General features: G+C 44.2%; 1 pseudogene; it reads right to left on the reverse strand.

The window, feature by feature from the left end:
- Window positions 1-16,352: 16,352 nt before the first annotated feature.
- Window positions 16,353-18,125, reverse strand: LOC118587607 (annotated as a pseudogene).
- Between the last annotated feature and the right edge of the window lie 212 nt (window positions 18,126-18,337).

Below are 18,337 nucleotides of genomic sequence, written 5' to 3' on the forward strand. Positions count from 1 at the left end.
CCATCCTCTGTGGCCAGGCCTTTGTGGAGATCCAGATATCCTGTGGTTGTACCTACCTTCTGTTCTGAAAGAAACACCCCTAAGGATCTACAGGGGAAAGGAAATATTCCACTGAATCGGAGGAAATGTAGTGCAGACAGCTGGCCATGCAGGAGTCACAGATGAGAAAGGCCCAAAGAAAAGGAGGCAGCTATGAGATTGGGAACAGTAGGAAGACACCCCCAGACAGAAGGGACCCAAGGAAAAAGTGCCTGGCAGTCCCAATGGAATCTGATGCCATGGAAGAGCTGGATGGTAGACACCAATGCCCAGGAGATTGTGGGGAAGGGGCGGTGGTAAGGCAGAGAAAGAAAGGAAGGATGCTCAGGCTTGTCTCTTCCTTCTGCCTCCTGACTTTCTACTGACTGAACCCTGCTGACACAAAGACATGGGGAGGCCAGCCTGTATCCCTCCTCTGCTTCTGCTCCTCCACTCCACTCAAGACCCAGCAGAGTGGAGAAGATCAGAGAGCAAAGGAGTGTTGGACAGATTGACTCAGTGCTCAAGGCAGACACCTTGGCATGTGGTAGGTTTTTTCTTTCTCATATGTCCCTGACATTTACCCCCAGTAACTCCTTCCCCAGTGTGGACACTTTATCAGCATCTTTTGATACTAGAGAACCTTTCCTGGGGCACCTGATACTTTAGGATTGGGCTGCCCTGTGTTTTACATGTTGCTTGTCCAGCTCAAAACACACAGCACAGCCAATGGGACCTGCTCAACCACCAGCCTCAAATATGAGTATAACCCCAAGAGCCCACAAATGATCCACTCATGTTCTAGATGGAGGTAGCCACGGGATCTTGTGACCCAGGGTACTTCCCAAGCATTTGTTTTTTTCAATCTTTGAGTGGGTTCATGTGTGTATGTTTTTTTTGTGTGTGTGTGTAAGGTGTGTGCACACATACATTTGTGTGTGCAAGCATAGGTACACAGGTGCCATGGTGTGTGTGTGTATGAAGGTCAGAAGATAGCTTGGGTGTTGGTACCTGCCGTGTATCTTGAGACAGGGTCTCTTGTCTGCAGATGCCTATGCCAGGCTAACTTTCCAGCATGCTCCTGGAGATTTTTCTGTCTCTGACTTCCACTTTCCCATATGAATGGTGGGATTATAGACTCACTGCTCCTGTACGTGACTTTATGTGGCTTCTGGGGATCTGAATTTAGGTCTTCATGTTTGCTTGACAAGTGCATTCCCCATTGAGCCATCTTCCCTGCCCCACATCTTTTGATGGTGATTTGATGTGATTTTGATTGCATCTCCATCCACACAGTTCCAGGCTTACTCTTTCCATGGAGGGGTTCTCCCCACCCCTCCATTAGTGTTTCATATTCATTGGTGATAGTTTAATTTGTGTTGAAAAAATAAACACAACCTACAACTTAACACATGTTCCTAGAATCTTTCGCTGGGGTATTTGCTTTGATCTGGACAGTAACTCAATGCTATTGAGGCAAGGGTGCAGTACTATTGTCATTGGTCCAGACATATTAGAAATTCCAGTGAGAATGTTGATGTTCATGACTTGGAAGTTACAGAATGCCTTCCTAGGACTAAATGTTTGGAGCAGTCTCAGGGCTGGCTGTGAACTTGGCTTCTCAAGGCAAACAACACTCTTGGTTCTCTATCTGGCTTCGATGAATAGCGGAGTGCTTTTCATTCCTCCCCTACGTTGTAAACCTTTGATTTCTTCAGGATAACAACACCTGAGTTTCCCTCATCACATCTGTCTGCTTGCTAATGTGCATGGTTTCCCTTTCATCAGCACTTGGATACCAGACAAAGTCTAGATAAATGGATGCCAGCTTGCTTCCAGTTGTTTCCTGATGGGCTTTGGACGGCACGGTACAGCAGACACCCCCAACAAGGAGAGGCCTGAGCTCTCTGCAGTTCATTGGTCCCATATGGATCCGAGCAGCTGGAAGGATGGATGTGCTACCTGAGGCCAGCTACTGTGTTGCCAACCGTGACTCCCACTTGCTGACCCTCGTATAATGCATTGCACCGGAAGGGATGTTGGTCACGCCTTCCCATTTGTGATGGATTGTGGTGTTTAAAACTGATGGTCTTGTAAACCATCGTTGAGTTTCCATGTCTCACAGATGTGAGTGAGGTAGATAGTCAATAAATAATGCCGTGTTCTTCAGGGATGCACACTGCTCTCCACCTTGTGAACCAGATTGTCCTGCCAACAGACAGGTGTGTGATTTGCTTGGACTGGGAAAGAAATGGCTTCCAGAAAAACAAGGTTTCTGACTGGGAATACTTTAGGCAAAAATATTTCTTTTTACACCTTTATTACTTATTTATCATTAATGAATGTGTGTATGTGTGTGTGTGTGTGTGTGTGTGTGTGTGTGTGTGTGTTGTGCAGATGCATGGGTGTGCATGCTTTAGCATATCCATGATAGACTGTCCATCAGACTGTGAATAAGCATAAACCTTCAACTAGTACAATCATTAAATCATAACTTTCTCCAGGATTTGTTCATGCGTTATAGTTTCTCCATCTCCAATGTATCTGAAGGCATTAGGCATGTTCTCCACATTAGGGAAATACGCACTTGCCTGTGTCTACTTCCTCTGATCTCTCTCCTTCCCACACTATGATTAGCTAGATCTTGTATTTTGTTGTGATATTTGGCTCAGAGTTGTTACCCATGGTGCCTGGTTTGTCTTTAAAATTTTCGCCCATGGTCGCTTTTGTATTGGTTTGGGGGAAATGCCTCAATTCAGCCATCTGGTTTTGGTCATCAGGATTTGGCCTGCCATTTCTGGTATAGCCTTCTCTGTATGTCTTATTTTGGTTTTCATATTCTCAATTTCCAGGAATTTCAAATACTTCTATTTTTTCTTCATTGATGTTTGTTTGTTTGAGACAGAGGCCAACCTGACTTTGAACTTGCAATCCTCCTGTCTCCGTCTTCTGAGCCCTGGGATCACAGTGTGCACCACTATGCCCATAGTTTTATGTCTCTGATGTCTTGAATCTCCCTGAAGTTGTAAAGTATTTTTTAAATTTTTTTCTCCTTCCTTTTTATGCATTAATCTTATCCTCTGACTGGAACATTATACAGAAATAAATTGGGTTCATGCTGCACTATTACCAAGCCATATGATAAGAACCTCTCTGTGAGTCCCACTCTTAATTACACTAAGCGCCACCCCTGGGGAGACATGTTCACCTCAGGTGAATGTAGCTGTCCAATTGCTCTGAAATATAATGACTCCAAGATTACTCACTGTTTTTTAATAGAAAAAAAGAACATCGAAATGGGCAATTTTGAACCTACTGAGAGCTGATCTCTCCCTGTAGGATGTAAGTTTTTTGAAGGTTGACTGTCATGTTTTCTCCCATGATGTATCTGCAGCACTTGGCCCATAATTGCTACCTAACTAATAATATTCATTAAATGAAAGAATGAACTGAGGTTTGCAACTCCAGATTTGGCACAGATTGCCACTTGATTTGTATCGAAGGCAGAATCCAAAGGAAACTATAATGTTCTAGTCAAGAAAGAACATTTTTATTCTATTTTTCATTATTTATTACCTCATATAGAGATGAATTTGAGGGAAAGAGCCAGAGGATGTATCTGACACAGTGGGGACTTTAGATGGCCAGAGTCAACAGGACCCCATTTCTCTGTCTATTCCGGAGATGTGCAGGGGGGCGGAAGGGGGTTGGGAGGTTGCTTCAATGCCTCAGTATGAACTACCTTCCTTGTTAATGCAATTGCACACGAGCTAGAGCAACTTCATGGAGGAAGGGATTTATTTAGGTTCGTGGCTTAAGGGCATGCAGTCCTTCATGGTAGAGAAAACGTGGTGACAGGTGGCTCCATGGCAGCAGGAAGTGTGAAGCCAGGGCTCCTTAAGCCGAGAGAGGGGAATGTCGGTGCTCAGTCCAGCCCTCACCTTTTACCCTTTGGGTTTGTTCAGTCTGGAACCCCCCTCATGGGTGGCATCACTCACATTCAGGGTGGGTCCACCTTTTGGTTAATTCACCTGTAAAACCCTCCAGAAGTTTTTGTTTTGTTTTTCCAGACAGGGTTTCTCTGCGTTAGCTGTCCTGGAACTCACTCTGTAGACCAGGTTGGCCTCAAACTCAGAGATCCTTCTGCCTCTGCCTCTCAAGTGCTGGGATTAAAGGCATGTGCCATCACCACCTGGCTCCTCTAGGATTTTTCCCAAAGGTGTGCCTCATTAATGTCCTTGGTATTTTTTTTTAATTTCTTTGTTTTGTTTTTTAGTGATTTGTTATTTGTGTGTATATCTGTATCTGGGAGTATATGCCACATGTGTATAGCACCTGCAGACCAGAAGAGAGCATTGGTCTCCTTGAACTGGGGTCAGGAGCAACTGTGAGCTACTGGTGATCATAGGTCCTCTTGAAGAACAGTCTATGCTCTTAACTGCTGAGCCATCTCTCTAGCTCCAAGGCTTTTGTTTTGAGTGGTGGGGCCCGAAATTTCATACATGCTGTGTAAGCACCCTACCACTGAGTTACATTTCCATCTCCATGTCCTTAAGATTTCACCACGCATCTTGAAGTTGAAAGACAATGAATAGCCTAACTACCATAATAAATAATACAAGAAGGCCACAACATGATTGTTACCTTTTAACTTAACATCATGTTTCTCAGAGGTTTAGATGTGCTTTTAAACCCCACTAAGTAGACATTGCTATTTGTAAATGAGTAAATAACCATATAGTTTACTCATTTACTTGATCTTTTTTTTTTTTTTCTTCTTGCGTCTCAGACCTTTTTCTCTGAGACATTTTTCTTCATATAGAATATCTTTTAGAAATTCCAGCAGTAGGAGAGGGGCACTCAGGGCATGTCTCAGTGCGTAAACGTGACTGCTGATTTTGAAGAGGACTTGAGTTCAGTCCCAGGCCCCACATGGCAGCTCACAACTGTCTGTAACTCCAGTTTCAGGAGTTCTGATGTCCTCTTCTGGCCTCTGTGGGCAGTGCATCCACACAGCATCCACACAGACAAGTAGGCACACACTCATACACATAACACTAAAAAATTAATTAGAAAGAAAATTAATTCCAATAATGTGTTGATTATAAAGTCTATTTGTTTCTATGTTTTTTATGTATATATTTGTGTTGTTTTTCCCCCTCCAAATAACCCCTTATAGCTCTGTATGGTTATGAACATTGTTTTTTAATTTTATTTTTAGTTATTGGGGGGCATGTGCATGTGAATGCATTTTGCCCACAGAAGCAAGAGATGCTCTGGAGCTGGTCACAGGTGGTTGTGAGCCATCTGATGTGGGTACTGGGGATTGAACTCAGATTCTCTGGAAGAGCAGTATGTGCTGCTTACCACTGAGCCACATCTCCAGCCCCTAGGTATGTATTTGTTAATTTAAGGTTCTGAGGATTGAATTTGTTTATCACAATAGTTCTAGACCATTGCTATGGAGGTTCTAGGGTTTTTCTATAAATAAAATTGGATCAATTACAAAAAAATATCCGTTTGTAGAAGCTATTACCCCCACATTGTATCTATAGACCTCTTGGGGCAAAACTGATATTTTAATAATATTGAGGCTTACATAAACTCCTTTCTTGTTTTATTTAGGCATTTAATTTCTTTCTCCAATGATTTACAGTTTTAACAAACAGATTTTAAACATGATATTTTGCTAAATTTATCTGATAAATAAAAATTTTGTGTCAGAGAAAATAGTATGTATATATTTCAATTTCTGATTGCTTATAGCTACTTAAAAAAAATAGAACCAATTTTCCTATCTCATGTGAACCTGATCAACTCAGTGGTTAGTTCTAACAACATTCTGTAGATTCTAGTGTTACTATGCACCTCATGCTGTATAGAAAGTCAGCCTGAAATTTAAATGTCTTGACTAACCTTCTTATCTAAGTTCCTGGGCATCCGGGGTCTCTCATAGGCTGACATTCAGGAGCTCTGTAGAGCCACCACCATCTGGAGGCTTCACTGAAGAACCTGCTAGTGCAATGCTGAATCAGAGCAGTGAGCATCGTCCCTGACCTCCACCTTAGCTTGGGTGGGAGAATTCAGTCTGTTTCTCTTGGTGTAACAGTAGCAGTAGGAGTTCATTGTTTTTGACAATTTTAAACATGTATACAATGTATCCTGGTCATATCCACCCCAGTGACCCCTTTCTTCTCAACTGTTCTCCTGTCTATTTTTATATTTGCTTCTCTCTCTCTCTCTCTCTCTCTCTCTCTCTCTCTCTCTCTCTCTCTCTCTCTCTCTCTCTCTCCATAGCTGCAGTGTGCTCACGATGACAACAGCCACACCATATTCAGAAGACAGCATCACGGCACTCCTCCAGCGCTCTCTGTCTTTCCGCCCCCTATTCCATGACGTCGCCTGGGTCTTAAGGGTCTCCTTTAGGGCCGAGCAATGAACAATCACTTATTCTCACCTCTCTGCTTTAGCTGACACAAACTGTCAAGAGGCTTCCTGACCAAGGCTGAGTCATTTTTTATGGGATTCTAGATCAGCTTCAAGTGTGGTTAAACACATTGGAAAGCTAAGCATGAAGAGTAAAGTTTTAGACAAGCATCTTTTCTTATGAACCGGAAATAAAGACCACAATCTGTTTTGCAAGACCTATGGGTCCTGTTGGATTTATGAACTGGCAATCTTCAGACTTTGGGACGATGACTCAGTGCGTATGCATGGATCTCCCTTGTTCTTCCCACTGCAGTTCAGTTAGCGGAAGACCGTTCTGCCCAGTGGGATGGCAGTCCTTCACTTAGTTTATCTACGAGGTTTCTACCTCCTCATCTCGTCTGAGTCTCTCAATAGTTGGCTCAAGGAGACAGCATATTTAATCTATTGGAGTATGTCATGTTTCTTTTCTAAACTCTTTGGCTCTTGAGTTCTCAGCCCTCTTATGACCCTTCCCCACATCTCTTTCTTCTCACCATTCCTCAACTAAATACACTTGCCATAGCATCCAGAGTTTTGCTTCCAGATCACTTTCCAGAAAGGCCTCTCACTTGAGATGCACAAGGGTTCTTGGGTACCCATATCACCATTGACATCAGGTGATATGTCAGCAATACCCAGTTCTACAGCCTGCCTACATGAAGGGAATATGCATCCTCTCATTGTGGTTCATCCTACCAGTGACGTTTAGTCTTTCTTCTCAATATGATCCCTTTTAAACCTAAATCTAAATAATTTAGAACTTGTAGATCAGCAGATTTACCTTCTGATCAGTAACAATGTCTTAGTGTACTATCTGTTACTGTGATAAACACCATGACCAAAGGCATCTTAGGGAGGAAAGGGTTTACTTGGCTTATAGGTTACAATTCCTTACCTTGGGAAACCTGGGCAGAAAGTAGCTCAAGGCAGGAATCTGAAGCAGAGGTGGTGGGTGAACACTGCTTACTGGCTTTTCTCAGACTCATGTTCAGCTACCTTTCCTATACATACCATGCCTCCCTGCCTGCGGGGAATGCTGCCCACTGTAGGCTGAGCCTTCCTACATCAAGTAGCAATCAAGAGGCTCCCTCTCCCCAGATTTGTGACAACCAAGGTTGCCACCACAACCACCCAGCACTCCTAAGCCAGGCTTTCCACTGCATGCTGGACATTCTGTGCGCTGGATGGCCTTTTAGGGGAAAGATGGAGGAAGGCACTGGACACAAACCATCTTGTTCTCTTCCTCTCTCGTCTTCACACAGAGGTAGGTTCATACTCCATTGTCTCAAATCTATTTCAATACATCATTGCTCCCCAACTGACACCCACATTTAAAACAGATACCTCAATCACCATTGTTTTTAACAACTGTGGAATGTGGATCAGAGACTGTAAAGATTTTAATTTAAGTAGAATCAAGTTGCAATAATCTCTGTCTCAGAACACAATTCTATTCTTAAGTTGTCTGTTATGCTGGAGAGGGGAATCTCCAAAGAAAGATCTTGGCCATTTCTTATTTCTGGAGAGCATATTTTAGTCGACAGTGGATAATCTTTTGTTCTCTCTCATCGTTAGTACATCCTGTCTCTTGGTATTTATTACTTAAAAATTCCTTCAGGACTTGGAAACACTCCACAATCAGAGACATAATTATTTCTGTAGCAAAATACAAAGAGGGAGAGATGGGATGTTCTCACATCCGTTCAGGTCAAGCTTTTCTATATAATGAGCTCCAAGCAAATCAAATTTCTCTGCTAAAGGAATGTTGAAAAGAAAAAAGAATTGTGCATATCTTGTTTTGGATTTTGGAATTGCAGATGAGGGGTTGAGGACCCATAACAGACATTAATGGTAGAGAGACAGGAAAGTCTGGCTGGAAGTCAAAGCAAGCTAAAAGGCTTGCCTTGGGAAAAATCTTCACTGGAGAGGACTTGGAAACATCCAACGTGAGAGGGCGTGGGGCAGAGATATCTCAACTGAAACAGGCACTTGTCTTACATGATTGAAGTTTCAATATTCTGTTTTAGTGAGTTTGCCAAACACTTCTGAGTCCGTGAAGACGTTCCTGAGGCCCCTCCCAAGGCCTTGAGAGAAGTGCATTCTAGTGAGAGGCCCTGGAGCTTGGAATCATTAGCTCCATGGTGAGTCTGGTTCTGGGTGGAAGAAAAGAAAGCAAAGCCTGGGCTCAGAGGCTGTTCTGCCTGCCCTCCCCTCAGCAGCGAGCATGTCCTTCATTAAGGCTTTCTGACATGCCGCACAGAGCCACGTAGAAGCAAGACTGGGCACTTTGTCTCTGCTCAAATGATCTCGAGTACACGTGTTCCTTTTTACTGTGCTATTGACCGCTGCGTGGAGTTTTGTGAGTGAGTGTAGCTATAAAAATGCATAATTAAGCCTTTTATTTGGCAGACACTTAAAGTTTCTAACATTCTGTTCTTATAGGACTGCCATAAAATGTTTTAAAAGATTTATGTTTGTATGCATATGAGTGTTTGCCTGGATGTATATATTAGCATCACATATGTTTTGTGCCTATGAAGGCCAGAAGAGGGGCATCAGGTGATGCTCTGGAGCTGAAGTTACAGATGGCTGCAAGCCACCATGTGCATACTGGAAACCAGACCAGGTCCTCTGCAAGATCGACCAGTGTTCTTAACCACTGACAGTGTCTCCAGCCCCTCACCATTTTTCAAACTGATTTGTAAAACAGAACAAGACAAAAAGTTTACTGTTACCATTAATTTTTTTTCTTTTCTCTGTGTATTGAAAATATTTGTCCTAGTTTATCAGACAGAGCCTGTTTATTTTCAGACATCACTGGCATAAGGTTGAACTATACTATGCTAGCTGCGTAATTCTGGTGAATCCTTTAATTCTGTTTCCTCACAGGTTAAGAGTATCAGTGTGGGGATTGAAGAGATGGCTCAGTGGTTAAGAGCACTGGCTGCTCTTCCAGAGGTCCTGAGTTCAATCCCCAGTAACCACATGGTGGCTCACAACCATCTGTAATGAAATCTGGTGCCCTCTTCTGGCATGCAGGCATATATGCTGGCAGAACACTGTATACATAATAAATAAATAAATAAATAAATAAATAAATAAATAAATAAATCTCTTTTTTTTTAAAGAGTATCAATGTGGTAGTTAATTTTACTCATCCATGACATACCCAGACATCTGGTCATATCTTATTCTGCACATTTGTGGGGGGCATCTCTGGGTGAGATTAACCTTTTTCATTAATAAACTGAGTAATATGCACTGCACACTATATGAAGGTCTTATGTTATAGTTGACATCTGCAATGTCCCCCCAGGCTCACATACTTGAATACTTGGTCCCTGTCCTAATTATCTTGAACTGTCAACTTAATATGGCCTTGAGTCATCAGAGAAGGGAGCCTCAGTTGAAGGCTTGCCCGGATAGGACATGTGTATGGGGGGATTGTCTTGATTATCAATTGCCATTCGAGGGCTTAGACCAGTGATACTGTGTCTAGACAGGTGGTGCTTGGCCAGCCTGGAAGCCAACAAGCAGCATCCCTCCATGGTTTCTGTCCACTTCTTTGACTGTGAGTTGAGTTCCTTGGATAGATGTTATTGTGTAGAGCAGCAAGCAGGCCTTCATTCAGGTTCCTGCTTGAGTTCTTGGTCTGACTCCCCTCAGTGATGGACTGTGACCTGGAAGTAAGCCAAATAAATCCTTCCTTCCCCTAAGTGACTTATGGTCTATGTGTCTTAGTACAGCAATAAAAGGAAATTGGGGACAGTCTCCTCCTCAGGTTGCTTCCTGTTTGGAGTGGCTGTGAAGCCACCAAGACATAGCCTGGCCAGGGGGAGTGGACCTCGAAGGGGGGGAGGGAAGAACATGAAGGTAATATCTACTTTCCATTCTGGTCTGAGCTCTCTGCTTCCTGACTTACTGCCATGTAACTGTCCTTTCTGCTGTGCCCCCCCCCCCCACTCCACCAGAGACCAAACTTCTCCCTGAAAACTTGAACCCCAATAAATCTTCCCTCCCTTAAATTGCTTCTGCTGGGCACTTTGTCAAAATGATAAGAAATGTAACAAATAGCCTAGATAGAGCAACAAGGCTACATAGGAGGGAATGCCTGCCTGCCTGACTGCCCGCCTGCCCACCAGCCTGCCTCTTGCCTGAACTGGGGTATTGGTCTTTTCCCACCATTAGGACCAAGACTGAAGCATCAGCTCTTCTTGGATCTTGAGCCTCTGGATTTGAGTCTAACTATCCCACAGGCTCTTCTGGCTCTCGGCTCTTCCAGGATCAAGACTTAACTGTTCAGACTCTCCTTTGTCTCTGGCTCACTGACGGCAGGTCTTGAGACCTCTTGGCCTCGGAAATCACACGTGAGGTATTTCCTCATTCTCTCTCTCTCTCTCTCTCTCTCTCTCTCTCTCTCTCTCTCTCTCTCTCCCCCCACCTCCATAAATATGTGTGAGTGCACAATTTGATCAGTGCTTACTTTTTACTTTTTAGTATGTTTAATTGATGTGCATGTGGGGAGGAATGCACACATGTATGCAATTGCCTGTGGAGGCCAGAAGAGGCCATCAGATCCCCTAGAGCCAGAGCGACAAGCAGTTGTGAGTTGCCTGATGTGGGTGCTGGGAGCTGAACTCAGGTTCTGTGAGAGCAGCAAGTATTCTTAGGCACCAGGCCATCTCTCTAGTCCTAGCACTAACTTTGTAAAACAACCTGAGCTAAAGTGAGACTTCATTATTTATTTATTTAGCCTCTCATATGTCTGTCTGTCTGTCTATCTCTATTTCTTGTGTAGATACATACACACGTAATCTTATTGTTTCCAAGTCTCTGATAAACACTAACACAATCAGCTACCTTATTTAACTATTGGAAAGAAAGAAATCCATATATGTGACAACTTATATGAAATATTTCCCAAAGGTGCATGTGTTGAAGGTTTGGCCCCCAATGCAGTGTTCAGAGGTGGAGAATACTTAGATAAACATATGAAAACATATGTTGGGATTTAAAATTTTCTCTCAAACTATTGCTAATCACCTCCATGTTATTATTGAATAACACACTCTTTCACTGTTCCCTAAAAATAACATTCTAAAAAAAAAAAATTAACATAAGGGAGGGAAATAATTTCTGCTCTAAAAGTTACAACTTGTGCATCTGCATACTGATATAAGCATGATCAAACAAGGAAACAAAGATGCACCCCTGTTCTTGTTCACACACCTGCCTGCATAAAATGCAGGACAGTAAATCTGAATGATGTCCTGAGAGCCCTTTAGTAGTTCAACATAATCCAGGCAAACAAAGACAGGCAAAAGGTATCGATTTTATGTCACATAAATGTGTGTGGCACAAGCCTTAAATGATGCTCCCAGGGCCCTTTTTGGTGTGATCGGGCAAGCCTGTGTTTAACGACGTGAGAGCTCCTTTCTCTGAGGTCAATCGTATGTGTTTAACCTCTAGGCTCCCGAGTGGCTGACTGCCCCACTGGTTTATGGAGTGGAAGCCAAGGAGATTGGGGATTTAGGGCGCCGATGACTTGATCCTGCAGACTCTTGCTGTGTTACCCATGGATGGTAACAAATCCATTGCAGGCTGGCAGCCTTAGCCCTTCCGGGAGGCACGGTTGGCTGGTTCTCATTTCAGACTTACTCCCGAAGGTGCAAAGCCCATGGTCACCTTTGGAAAATGGACTTGATCTCAAATCTGTGAGAGAAAATGGCCTGCCTTAATTGAGATTCCACCCCACACACCCCCACACACACCCAGCAAACAGCTGTAAAGGCAAACCCAAGTGTCTTGGGGTCTCTTCAGTTTTTGTTTCCTATCTGGAAAATTTCCACTCTGTGTATTTTCTGAAATCATTTTTTAAAAATGCTAGGCCTAAGGCAGGGAAGATATCTCGTCAGTTTCTAAAGCCTGATGGCCTATGTTTGATCCCCTGAACCCACATAAATGTGAACAGAGAGAACGGACTCTCCATAATGTCCTCTGACCATTACACATGCATCCTCTGGCATGTGTGTGCCCTCTCCAACACACATACAATAGTAATACATAAATGAAAGTGTTAGGCCTTTGAGACATGCTGTTAGGAAAGGAGGATAGGAAGGAGGGAGAAGGAATAGACAGCGGCAGAGGTGTATCAGAGATACAGGATGCTCCCACTTTGAGGCTCCCAGGATGCATCAGAAATGAAGACTAAGGTCTGCCAGCAGAGAAGGGCATTGTATTTGAAGCCAGAGCTACCCCACAAATGTCTGTGTCCTCTACCGATGCCTACCTTGAAATGCTCACCCCCAAGGTGACGGTGTTAGGAGGTGGACCTTTGGGAAGTTGTTAGGTCGTGGGGGCTTGCCCTTATAAATGAGGTTAGTGACCTTATAAAAGAGGCCCCAAAGAGACCCAGCTCCTTCCCTCAAGGGAGACAAGTTCAGGGGGTGTAGCTGTGGATGGAGTTAGAGTAGGATAGCTTGTCTAAGAACGCAGGCTCTGTCCAGACACTAAGTCTGTCAACACCTGGATCCGAACCTTTGACCTCCAAAACCAGGAAGAGGAAACTTGCATGTTTATATGTCACCCAGCCTGTGGGGCTTTGTTACAGGAGCCCAAACACACTCAGACATCTAGGATTTTCAAATCACACTTCACCTCCTTTCCAACTTGTTTTTCATTTGTTGGCACAATTGACTTTCAAAATAGAATCTTGCTGCGTAGACCAGGCTGGCCTCAAACTTGCAGCCATGCTGCCTCAAGCTCCTAAGTCATGGGAGTCCAGGTCTTAACCACCACAACTGGCTCCCAAGCCAGTTTGAAAAACAGCTAATGTTTATTCTGCCATTTGGTAAGCTCTGATTTAAGTGTGTGCCATCAAATTGCATATAAAACAAGACTTGGCCTCTTATGAAGGAAAAATTTAACCATGAGACATAGATGAAATATCAGGGGAAAAATACAACCTTGATGTCAAGAGTCCATCATTTCTGCTTTTGTCAGCATGGAATTAATTCTGCCCTGCACTGACTTCTCCCAGAGAAGTTAGCCGAGCAGAGAAATTTGACAGTTCTGGGGCAGACATGACTGTATTCAAAGCAGTGGAATGGTTCCACAGCTCACAGGTGAGCAGACAGAGAAGACAAGGCCTAGAAAATCTGGAGAGGTGGGCAGGGCACCAACATGGACCTCTCTAAGCACAGGGGCCCTGGCTCAGAACTGTACAGTACTCCTGCACTCTGGCTCCCCCTCTGCCCAAGTGTCATGTGCTGGCTGGAGTTTTCTAGAAGTGAGCCTCATATCTATGCACCACAGTTTTCCTGAAGAGCTGGGGCAAAGGAACCCTACTGTTCCCAGAAGCCTTGCACTCTGACAGAATGTGGTGACATCTTCAGACCTGACCTGGTCAGCCAGCATCACTGGTAGAGTGGTCTATACTCAGGTGTAATGATCAGTATTCTCTAGAGAAACAGAATAGCTAGGATGAACATATGTATGCACAAAACTTTGAGATAGTGATAATGGCTGAACCACACCTGAGAGGCCAAGAGCTCACTAGTTGATCAGCCCTTGAGGCTGGATGATCAGAAGTCCCAACCTATCACAGAAAACCCAAAGGGTTCCTGGGAGCTGCTGGTCCTCAGTCAGTGATGGAAGCTTGGAAACACAGGTTCTGCTATTAGTGAAGGAATCAGCAGCAGCAGCAACAGGATGCCCGCTTTGATCTGGGCTGCCACCAGAAGGTGCTGCCCACATGTGGGGTAGATTGTCCCACATCAATTAAGACCAGTAAGAACATTCCTCAAGTGAGGGTCCCTCCTCAGGTGACTAATTTGTGGCAAGTTGACATTAAAACCAACCAGCACACTAAGGGATGGACTCATATCTGAGAACTACAACTATTTCTGAGGAAATTAAAACATTTCTGCCATTAGGTGACACAATCGTATTATTTACTTTCTCTTTATATTTGTGGATGTCATTGGTTACACCGGGACCATTTCTAGAATAATAAACTCCACTCGTTCCTGGAACATAGCTTTGATACACTACAGGACTGGCTTTGCTGAAAATGTACTTTACATTTTTACATTTAAATCCCTGACTGAGGGAGGGATGTGGCTTTCTCTGTTAGGGTCATTTTTATTTGATTGAAGTGTTAAAATTGTGTTGGAACCTATATGAATCGATATGCCATGTTGAAATATGGAACAATTATCTGTTCCTCAAGAGGGACGTGGAGCTCAGCTACGCCACACTTCAGTCTGGCTAACGTACAAGATCTTCAGTCCATATTGCTTCATCTTCTGTGGCAACTGCTTGATCTGAGGTGTTTGTAAAGCAGTTTCTTCTACTCACTTTAAAAACTCAGCTTCATCAAGCATAATTTCCACATCACAAAATCCAGTCACTTTTAACCATGTACAATTTAGGGTATAATTCCATGACTTTCAGTAACTGTAGTAGGTCAATTTCCATCAGTTTTTAAAAATAACTATTATTTGTTCTTTGAACACTTTGTACATGTATACAATATGTTTTGATGATCTCTATCCCCTACTACCTACCTTAGCTCTGCCCTAGAGCATCCCTCCAATTTTTGTTTGTTTGGAAACAGGGTCTCCCTACATAGCCCTGGCTGTCCTGGAACTATTTCTGGAGACCAGGCTGGCCTTGAACTCACAGAGGTCGCTTCTGTCTGAGATTAAAGGTGTTGAAACCATCACACCCAGTTCTATTTTTTAAAAAAATTAATAACCCACTGAGTCCAATTAGGGCTGTCCATATACACATGGGTATGGGGCTATCATCTGCCTTGTACTCTGAAGAAAAACAAATTTTCACCCTGGTAGCCATCAACTGCTGACAGCTTTTCAGCTAGGGGTGGAACCTTGGGAGTCCCTTTCCATTCATGTTGAAATGTTGTCAGTTTTTGAAACAATATGCCCATTTCCCTCAGGTTGTGGGCCACTTTCATAGACTCACCATGTTTTCTTGTCTTTCAGGTTGTACAGGAGAGCTGGGGACCTTGGTAAAGGTGGGAAGGGAAGTGTTACAGACGTGTTCAGTGAAACAGCTGAACAAGGACAACGCTTAATATACAAGTCGGGAGGCTGGTGCATTCTTCCTTTGTTTCCCTGACCAGCAGGGTTTCCTGTTTGACAGTCAAGTCAGACTTTCTGCTTTATGTAAAAAACCAACCAACCAAACAAACAAACAAACAAAAACCCCTACCATCAGCCTCTGAGTGACAGGATTACAGGCTTATGTCACCATACTTAGTTACACAGAGCTGAAAATAAGTAACACGGTATGTAACTTTTGTGTCTGGCATCTTTCAGTTAGAGGTATTTCTCAGATTTGTCCATTCTGTGGCGTATTTCAGTACATTCCTTGTTATCATTGAACACTATTCTATTGTATAGATGTGCCACAATTTGCTGAATGAGTCCCTCTTTAAAAGGGATTTCCAGCTAATGATAATTATACATGAAATTGCTAATGCCTATAGGTTTATGTATATAAGTTTATATTTCTTTTGAGTTAAGTACTTTGAAGTAAAATTTCAGATTTGGAGAAAAGGCTCAGTGGTTAAGAGCACTTACTTGTTGCTCTTGCAGAGGACCCTCATTCAATTTCCAGCACCCACATAATGGCTCACAACATGCCGCAACTGCAGCCCCAGGGAATCTGACACCCTCTTTTCTTTTTCCAATTGGCTGCAAAAGTCCAGCCATGTAATAAGAGCTCCCCACCTTATTCCACAACAGCATCCTGAGAATTATGGGCACAGCCGTGTAGGAGGCTGTAGAAAGCCAAGCAAAATGAGGCTATCAGTCAGACACCAGCGTGAACTTCATGGGAGCCTAGGGCTGGCCACACACCACCAAAAGTATAAGGGTGCTGGGCTGGTCACGAGTGTGCACACACGTGTGTTCCACTGGCTTGCTTCTGCCATGTCCAACTCCCAGGGAGGGACAGCCGAGCTTGCCCAGGCCTTGTCTGCTTGGCGTTTCCTCAGACCTCACAGCAGCATGGGCTTTCCTTTTCTCTGCCAGCCTGCTGGCCTCTCGCACTGCTTGCCAGACACGATCTTTTGGTAGAGATACTTCTCTCACTTTTTCATTATCACGATGGCCAGGCGCTTGGTCTCACTTTCTTCCTCCTGGGCCAGCCGCTGCTTCTCTTCCAGTTTCACAGTGCCGGCCACCACCTGGGACTTCTTCCCTTTCAGCCTTTGCTGCTCCAAGGCCGACAGGTGCTCCTCCTCCTCCTCCTCTTTCTCTGAATCAGCTTCCACATCTTCCTCCTCCTCAGTCCCTGCCCCCAACATCACCATCCCCTTCACTGTCGTCATCTTCATCCTCCTCCTCTTCATCCTCCTCTTCCTCTTCCAAGTCTCCTGGGTCTTCTCCCCGATGCAGAGCCCATAGCTTCAGTTTCTCAGGCGGAATGTAACCTCCTTCCTTCTCAAATACAAAGGGTGAAAGGTGTGGGGGCAGCTGCACCCCAGGGAAGTTCTCTGCCACGGGGAGAAGGAGGCGGGCATTCACACAGTCCAACACCCACTGGGGCTGTTCATGGTACCTGCCAATGATGGGGGTTTGTTTCCCAGGCCGGTCAACCATCTGGTGGGTGAAGCAGGCAGGAGTCTGTGATGTCATAGGTGGCTCCGATGCACAAAGACTTGTCCCAGGATACATCCCCATCAAAACTCCTGAGGATGAAGGACAATGCTTCACGGGGGCACCTCTCGGTTCAGGAAGAACTTCAGGCCTTCGAAGAGTTTCCTGTGTTTTTCCTGGGCCTCCAGCTCTTTCCTGTGCCCTTCCTCCTGTGTGGCCATCTCCCCATCAGTAGGAAACTCAATGGCCTCAGCCTCCTCTATAGTAGACACCACCACTGGAGCCAAGCTGGCACGGAGGGCTGCTAGTTTCTCCATAGAGCTCTCAGAGTTCATTGCATATGTGTCCTCGCTGATCTTTGTCTCTGCTTGGGCTTGACCTTCAAGCTTGGGTGGGTAGTGAAGACTGAGAGACTGCTAGAGGCAGAAGTTGACAAAGCCCAGGAGAGTGGTCTAGAACTCAGTGAAGGTGGCCATGGCCCTGTAGTCCACATCTGTTGGCTGATCATGGGAGAAAGCATAGGGTGAAATTCCTATGATGGGCTGCCCCAGCGCATGGCACTTGCCCGTCCGTGGGTAGGGGGAGAAGGGGAAGCACATTGGCAGGGCATCGTCAAGATCCCTCAGAGCATTGATAAATGTGGGGTACCGCTCCTCGACAATGTGCTCAAGTTTGTAGCTGGCTTTATTGTCCTCCAGGCGCTCCACAGCACTCCACTCGCTCTTCCCATAGGCTTTGCGGAGCTTCCAAATAAACCATCTTGTACTCTCGGAACTTGTTGACGATGGGCTCATGGAGGAGGAATTTAATAACTTTGATAAGGTAAAATGTTCGGGCTGCTGTGGAACCCTTATTCCCTTTCTTCTTATGCTTGGACTCATGGGGATAAATGCCTTTCAGGATACACAGCCCCCGGGAATCAGGCAGGCTCAGCTACAGCTTCTTGCCAGCTTTGTTTCAGGTGATGTAATTGGTGCCAGAGCCTTCTTCATACTTCTTCTCCAGACCTCCCATGGCTCCACGCTGAGAAACCCTGTCGCCCTCTTTTGGCCTCTTTGTGTACTGCATGAATATATATGGTGTATATACATAGATTCAGGCAAACACTCAGACACATACGATATGTAAACCTTAAATAAAACAGATAATATGGATTTATTATTATTATTATTATTATTATTATTATTATTATTATTATTATTATTTTGGTTTTTCGAGACAGGGTT

Source organism: Onychomys torridus, chromosome 7 (genome assembly GCF_903995425.1).
Source record: "Onychomys torridus chromosome 7, mOncTor1.1, whole genome shotgun sequence".
Classification (NCBI taxonomy): Eukaryota; Metazoa; Chordata; class Mammalia; order Rodentia; family Cricetidae; genus Onychomys; species Onychomys torridus.